We start from the raw sequence: 8,762 nt of genomic DNA, 5'->3' as shown, positions 1-8,762 counted from the left end.
CTCACCTTTTTCTCTGATCTGCCGGATTTTGTGCTGATTGACTTTTTTTGTGATGGGGTAAATGAACCACTAAGGTCACGAGTAATCAGTGAGGGTCCCCGCTCATCTCTTAGTCAGTTTATGGACTATGCACTGCTGATTGTTGGCTCAACATTCACTGTGGGTGTCGCAGAGGCACACGACCCTGGACTCACTCACGTCATGGCCGCCAGCCCAGCGCCACTGCACAAGATGGCCACCAGCCCAGCGACACTGCACAAGATGGCCGCCAGCCCCGTCGACTTTCCAGAGTCAGGTCAAGTCACTACTAACACCCAAAAGTCAAGTAAAACAACAGTGAAATTTCATGAGTCGAGTCAGGTTCCAGTGAACTCTCCAGAGCCGAGTCAGGTTCCAGTGAACTCTCCAGAGTCGAGTCAGGTTCCAGTGAACTCTCCAGAGTCGAGTCAGGTTCCAGTGAACTCTCCAGAGTCGAGTCAGGTTCCAGTGAACTCTCCAGAGTCGAGTCAGGTTCCAGTGAACTCTCCAGAGTCGAGTCAGGTTCCAGTGAACTCTCCAGAGTCGAGTCAGGTTCCAGTGAACTCTCCAGAGTCGAGTCAGGTTCCAGTGAACTCTCCAGAGTCGAGTCAGGTTCCAGTGAACTCTCCAGAGTCGAGTCAGGTTCCAGTGAACTCTCCAGAGTCAGGGCTAGTCACCATGGACTCTCCAGAGTCAGGGCTAGTCACCATGGACTTTCCAGAGTCAGGGCTAGTCACCATGGACTTTCCAGAGCCAAGGCTAGTCACCATGGACTTTCCAGAGCCAAGGCTAGTCACTGGTGTTCTTCATAGACAGAGTCAAGTCATCAATGATCTTCATGAGCAAAGTCAAGTCACCATTAACCTCCGTGAACTAAGTCAAGTCACCAATGATCTTCATGAGCAAAGTCAAGTCACCAATGATCTTCATGAGCAAAGTCAAGTCATCAATGATCTTCATGAGCAAAGTCAAGTCACCATTAACCTCCATGAACTAAGTCAAGTCACAGTTGATCCTCAGGAACCAAGTCAAGTCACCAACGATTTTCATGAGCAAAGTCAAGTCACCATTAACCTTCATGAGCAAAGTCAAGTCAACATTAACGTTCATGAGCAAAGTCAAGTCACCATTAACCTCCGTGAACTAAGTCAAGTCACCAACAATCTTCATGAGCAAAGTCAAGTCACCAACGATCTTCATGAGCAAAGTCAAGTCATCAATGATCTTCATGAGCAAAGTCAAGTCATCAATGATCTTCATGAGCAAAGTCAAGTCACCATTAACCTCCGTGAACTAAGTCAAGTCACAGTTGATCCTCAGGAACAAAGTCAAGTCACCGATGATCTTCATGAGCAAAGTCAAGTCACCGATGATCTTACTGAGCAAAGTAAAGTCACCAATGATCTTTATGAGCAGAGTCAGGTCATCAATGATTTTCATGAGCAAATTCAAGTCACCATTGACCTCCGTGAGTTAAATCAAGTCCCAGTTGATCTTCATGAACTAAGTCAAATCACCACAGATCCACCAGAGCTTCGTCACATCTCAGCCGAACTCCCCGAGCCTCGTCACGTCTCAGCCGAACTCCCAGAACTCCTGTCCTATCCTGTCATGGCCACGGAGGCCAGCTACCATCTCATCACGGCCACGGAGGCCGCAATTAACCTGTTTATGTTCTCTATTTCAGTCCCACCTGACCAGACTTGCTCTCCAGTGCCATTGACTTCACTGTGGTGGTCCTCTGCTCCGCCCTGGTGGGTTTCTGTCCTGTCTTCTCGGCTGTGGTGGTCCTCTGCTCCGCCCTGGTGGGCTTCTGTCTGTTCTGTCTCGGCTGTGGTGGTCCTCTGCTCTGCCTTGGTGGGCTTCGGTCTCGTCTGTGGCGGTTCTCTGCACTGCACCGGTGGCCTTCAGTTCTGCCGGCTCCGCCCCGGTGGGTCCCAATTCCACCTGCTCCACCCTGAAATCCCTGCTCTACCAGTCTTGCCTCAGTCCCTGTGCTCTCCACTTCAATGTGGACCTGCACCTCTGTCCCTCCCCCTGTTCCGCCTCGGCTCCACCACCCTCCTGGATTATAGTGAAGTAGGAGCGTCTGGAAGCCGCTTCTTGGGGCGGGGCTATGTCATGAATCTGGTATATGAACTTTCATCCATTCACCACCAGAGGTCACCCGCTCACTACATGGACTCCGGCACTACACCCACTGTTGCACTTCACCCGGGACTACAGTTCCCATCACCCATTGCACTAATTGCAAACACAGCTGAAGGCACTGATCTCACACACACTGCTGAATATGCTGATTACACTCACTATATAAACACTCACTCAGACACCTTCAGGCTGCCGAGTATTGTATGCGCTTATCACTAGTTAGCTAATAGCTACCCTACGGAGCCTGTCTTTTTTGAGGTGAAGTTTAGTCTCAGTCCTGCCTTGCCTGTTTCCCTGTGTTCTCTTCTTTGCATGATTGCCTCGGGTTACCTCTCTTGTTTAGCCCTGTTTGGATACTGTTTGCCCCTGCCTGGACCTTGCTTGTACCTGGATTATCCCTCTTGTCTCACCCTGCTGGATTATGTTTGCCGTGGACTGACCCTTGCTTGCTTCTCGGACTGTCTAGCCTGTCTAACATTTCCGAGCGTTTCTCCCTGTGTTTTGTCATTCCCGTGTTTGATCTTCGGACTGATTACTCCGACTCTGATTCTCTGCTGCCTGCCCCGATCTCTGCTTGTTTCTGGTTTCGACTCTGGTTATCCCTGACACACCTGACGCCATTCCTGATTTCTGCCTGTTTGACCATTCTTTAATAAAGCGCTGCATTTGGATCCGAACGTCTCTGGCTCATCATTACAATATCACAATAATTGCTATGAAGAATAGAATATTGAAATATTAATGAGTAAATTACAGTGCCTTGTGATGAGTAATTAATATATACAATTGACCTATTTTTCATCTTCAATAATTTGAATGCAACTGTAATATGAGATATATATATATATATATATATATATATATATATATATATATATATATATATATATATATATATATATATATATATATATATTTCTGATTAATTACCCAAATTCCCTTTATATCATTTGAGTTAATTATTATGTACGACCCAGTGTTGCTACACAGCTCATCTGCATAGTTTGGTCTCTTGTTTCTCATTTTCCTCTTGACAATACACCATAGATTCTCTCTGGGGTTCAGGTCTGGTGAGTTTGCTGGCCAGTCAAGCACACCAACACCATGGTCATTTAACCAACTTTTGGTGCTTTCGGCAGTGTGGGTAGGTGCCAAATCCTGCTGGAAAATGAAATCAGCATCTTCAAAAAGCTGGTCAGCAGAAGGAAGCATGAAGTGCTCCAAAATGTCTTGGTAAACGGGAGCAGTGACTTTGGTTTTCAAAAAACACAATAGACCAACACCAGCAGATGACATTGCACCCCAAATCACCACAGACTGTGGAAACTAAACACTGGACTTCAATAACAATTTGGGCTATGAGCTTCTCCACCCTTCCTCCAGACTCTAGGACCTTGGTTTCCAAATGAAATACAAAACTTGCTCTCATCTGAAAAGAGGACTTTGGACCACTGGGCAACAGTCCAGTTCTTCTTCTGCTTAGCCCAGGCAAGACGCCTCTGATGTTGTCTGTGGTTCAGTAAATTCCTTGACACGTCTGTGTGTGGTGGCTCTTGATGCCTTGATCCCAGCCTCAGTCCATTCCTTGTGACGTTCACTCAAATTCTTGAATCAATTTTGCTTGACAATCCTCATAAGGCTGCAGTTCTCTCGGTTGGTTGTGCATCATTTTCTTCCACACTTTTTCCTTCCACTCAACTTTCTGTTAATATGCTTGGATACAGCACTCTGTGAACAGCCAGCTTCTTTGGCAATGGATTCTTGTGGCTTATCTATGATTGTCTTCTGGTCTTCCCCATGATTGTGTAGCCTAGTAAACCAAACTGAGAGACCATTTTAAAGGCTCTGGAAACCTTTGCAGGTGTTTTGAGTTGATTGCTTGATTGGCATGTCATCATTGTCATGTCCCCGGGCTGATCTGTCTGTTTTTCCCTATAGTGTGTGTGGTTGTTTACACTTACCATGTCCTTCTGTGTCACCGTGGTGCCCGTCTCCGCCCTCTTGTTTCATTATTATCTTGTTATTGGTCACCATCACCTGCTCTGCATCATGTTAATCACTCCTTCTCTATTTAGTCTCCTCTTGTGTGCTGTCTGTTGTCAGATCGTCGTGTTGTTCTCGTTCATGTCTTAACTTTGTCCACATCTCTCGTTTAGCCTGCACAGAGATCGTGCCCGTTTGTTTTTCATCCTTTAGTTTTTTTTTCCCTCTTCCTCCTGCTTTCAGGCAGCGCTATTCTTCAGCCTTCCGTGCTCACGATCACCGATCGCTGTCACTCCTCTTCTTCGCCGCGCCGCAGCGCGCCACCAGTTCCCCGCCTCAACAGCACCCCCGCCTCCCTGTCAGTTTATCTGGGCATTGCATCAGTGGATTTCCAAGTGGAATTCGTCCAGGAGGCTCTTTTGGATCTGCTCCAGTCTGCCCTGTTCCTGGATAGTTTTTGTTTGTTTATTTTTATTTTTATTTTTTCTGTCCTTTGAAATTAAAGCCCATCTAATAAACTGACCTTTTTGAGCACCTGCAACTGAGTCCCAGTCTCGCCTTGACAGAACTATCTGACCACCATGGACTCAGCAGGTGCAGATCCCCTCAGATCAGCCGTCACCCAGCAGGGCATTCTCTTGGGCCAGCATGCCTCTCAGCTAACATCCACGTCCCGGGAGGTTGAGTTCCTTAATGCCCAGTTGTCAGAGCTGACTGCCCAGCTCCAGGAACTTCGAAGACAGACATCTGCCAGATCGGAGGACCCCACTAGCCTTTCCTCTACCCGTCATGACCCTGAGCCTCATGCCAACAACCCACCTCCCTATGATGGGAACCCTAACTCCTGCAGAGCCTTCCTGTCTCAGTGCTCCCTAGTCTTTGCCCTCCAGCCCCGCCGGTATGCCCAGGAAGAGACTAAGGTGGCTTATGTCTCAACCCTCCTCACAGGCAGGGCCCGTGACTGGGGAACTTCAGTGTGGGAGGCCCAGGAGCTTCCACGCAGTTTTGATGATCTGGTCGGCTTGGCCCTCCATTTAGAGAGCCGCCTTCGCCTTCGTCACCAACAATTGACTGCTCGCACTTCTTGGAGGGTGGGAGAAATGACCAGCGACTCCACCCCGATCCCGCCTCTGCCATCTCCTGCTGACCCTGAACCTATGCAGGTGGGACGTCTGCGTCTCACTCCTCAGCAGAAGCAAGAGAGACTCACCCAGGGCTTATGTTTCTACTGTGGGAGGGCCGGACACTTCGTCGGAAAATGCCCGCTAAAATCCAGGGCCCATCAGTAGCCAGGGGGATTCTGGTGGGCACATCTCCTCTTAATTTCCCCCACTCTTCCCGCACACTTCTTCCCGTGGGTGTCCAGTTTGGAGGTTCCAGTCACTCCTGTTCGGCCCTGGTGGATTCTGGGGCTGGTGGTAGTTTCATGGACACGGCACTGGCCAAGCAGTTGGGAATTCCTGCCATTCCCCTCTCTACTCCTATCTCTGTTCGATCTCTTGATGATTCCCCTATCACCGCCATCACTCACGTCACCCCTCCTGTAAGTCTTATCGTTTCGGGCAATCACCATGAGATAACCGAGCTGTACCTTCTTGACTCCCCGAGTGCCCCCGTGGTTCTGGGACACCCGTGGTTGGTGCAGCACGGCCCTCATGTGGATTGGGCCAGAAACTCAGTTTTGTCTTGGAAGCAGTCTTGTCTTGAGACTTGTTTGGGTTCTGCCTCTTTTCCTGTTGCTGTGTTTCCTGTTGTGCAAGTGGATGATGCTGATCTGTCCGGGGTGCTGGAGGAGTACTGCGATCTGTGGCAGGTCTTCAGCAAGTCCCGGGCTATGTCCCTGCCTCCTCACAGGCCTTATGATTGTGCCATCAACCTCCTCCCAGGCACTTCTCCGCCCAGGGGTCGGTTATATTCCTTGTCTGGTCCAGAAAGAGAGGCTATGGACAAATATATTCGTGAGTCCCTTGATGCCGGTCTCATCCGTCCCTCCTCGTCTCCTGCTGGCGCAGGATTTTTCTTTGTTAAGAAGAAGGATGGCTCCTTGCGCCCTTGTATTGATTACAGAGGTTTGAATGACATTACCATTAAGAATAGGTACCCCCTGCCCTTAATGTCATCTGCCTTTGAACTTTTGCAGGGAGCCAGGGTCTTCAGTAAGTTGGACCTCCGTAATGCTTATCATCTGGTTCGGATTCGAGAGGGGGATCAGTGGAAGACAGCATTCATCACTCCTTGGGGACACTATGAGTACCGGGTGCTATCCTTTGGCCTGACAAATGCCCCAGCTGTCTTCCAGGCCCTGGTTAATGACGTGTTGCGAGACATGGTTAACAAGTTTGTCTTTGTGTACCTTGATGACATTCTTATTTTTTCTCCTTCACTTCAGGTACACACCGAACACATGCGCTAGGTGCTACAACGGCTGCTGGAGAACCAGCTATATGTTAAAGCGGAGAAGTGCGTTTTCCACTCCAAGTCAGTTCCCTTCCTGGGCTATATCATTTCGGCGGAGGGAATCAAAGCAGATCTCGCTAAGGTAAGGGCCGTAGCCGAGTAGCCACCTCCAGACTCACGCAAGGCACTGCAGCGGTTTCTGGAATTTGCCAACTTCTACAGGCGCTTTGTCAGAAACTTTAGTCAGGTTGCTGCACCCTTGACAGCTCTTACCTCCACTAAGGTAACGTTTAGGTGGAATTTGAAGGCTCAGGAGGCCTTTAATTACCTAAAGTCCCGATTTATTTCTGCTCCTGTTCTTTTGTTTCCAGACCCTGAACGTCAGTTTATTGTGGAGGTGGATGCTTCTGAGATTGGAGTAGGTGCGGTCCTTTCTCAGAGGTCCCCCAGAGATGGGAAGGTACATCCCTGTGCCTACTACTCAGGCAGTTTGTGTTTGCCTGCCCAATTTGCACCCAGAACAAGAGTTCTAAACAGCCTCCTGTTGGTCTGCTACACCCCTTACCCATCCCCTCCCGCCCCTGGTCACACATAGCCCTTGACTTTGTCACTGGTCTTCCACCATCGAGGGGTAACACCGTAGTATTGACGGTGGTTGATCGCTTCTCTAAGGCAGCCCATTTCATCCCCCTTCCCAAATTGTCTAAGGAGACAGCTGAAGTGGTGGTTGACCACATCTTCTGGATTCATGGCCTTACGGTGGACGTGGTTTCTGATAGGGGGCCACAGTTTGTCTCCCGGTTCTGGAAGGAGTTCTGTCGACAGATCGGGGCCTCGCATAACTCCTTGCCAGTGGCGGCCACAGGTATGTCTCCATTCCAGTGCTCCATTGGTTTTCAAACTTCCTATGTTCCCCTCACAGGAGCCCTATGCTGCTGTTCCGTCTGCCTTAGCCTTCGTCCGCAAGTGTTGCCGCACCTGGAGGAGGGCTGAGGAAACCTTGGCTCGGGTTTCCAGACGAACCAAAGCAGCGGCTGACCGTCACCGTATTCCTGCTCCCCGCTACGTATGTGGTCAGAGAGTATGGCTGTCAACCAAGGACCTTCCTCTCTGGGTGGCTTCTCGCAAGTTAGCCCCCAGGTTCGTGGGGCCATATCAGATCACCAAGGTATTGAGTCCGGTGACGGTAAAGCTCAAATTACCTCCCATACTTGGTCGGGTACACCCAGTCTTTCATGTTTCTTGGGTCAAGCCTGTGTTTCATTCTCGCCTTAACTCATCTGCTACTAACCCTCCCCCTCCCCGTCTAGTGGATGGTTCCCCAGCCTTCACTGTCAGGAGGTTGCTGGATGTCAGACGTCGAGGTCGGGGATTTCAGTATCTGGTGGACTGGGAGGGATATGGTCCGGATGAGAGGAGTTGGGTCCCGGCTCGGGATATTCTGGATCGGTCGCTGATCGAGGACTTCAACCGGCAGCGTGGTGGTTCCTTCCCTGGAGCGCCAGGGAAGGAACCCTGGCGCTCCAGGGAAGCCCACCACACACTAGCTTACTGGTGAAGAGGAGACAGAGTGATGAAGCCAAACAGCAGATATGGGGATTGTTAGGAGGCCATGATGGTCAGAGGCCAATGGGCCTATTATTGTCTATTGCAGTGGTTCCCAACCTTTTTCAACTCGCGGCCCACACAACCAAACACATATTGAATTTGTTGTTCTGTAGCATATGCAGCAAAAATATCTAAGATAAATTGGCTGTTTATTCTTAAACCAATCAGCGAGCTCGAAGAGTGGAAGCATTGTAACAGTTTAATATTTATTTTTTGTTATTTAATTATATATATGTGAAATTATGTTATTATGTTATGACTTTTTACATATATTAACAATATTATTATTTATTTTATTAGTAATTGGCGGCCCACCTGCAATACCACCGCGGCCTACAGGTTGAAAACCACTGGTCTATTGCATTACTTGCCATACCACAATCTATTTCTGATGCTTACTGCATGTGATAAAGCCCCTGAAATTATAAAGTGCAATCATAATGCATTTGATATTTAAATGGAACAAATCATCTGAACAGGAAGCTTCCAAATAAAATCCTTAATTCAAGCTGAACTGTTGTTAGAAAGAAATATGTACATATGTAATGTACAGTCACAAGTGTGTTTGCATTCAAATAATTTCTAATGAATGATCAGTGTAGGGA

The sequence above is a fragment of the Carassius carassius genome, chromosome 26, assembly GCF_963082965.1.
Source record: "Carassius carassius chromosome 26, fCarCar2.1, whole genome shotgun sequence".
Taxonomy (NCBI): Eukaryota; Metazoa; Chordata; class Actinopteri; order Cypriniformes; family Cyprinidae; genus Carassius; species Carassius carassius.
Note: the sequence above shows the minus strand (reverse complement) of the source record.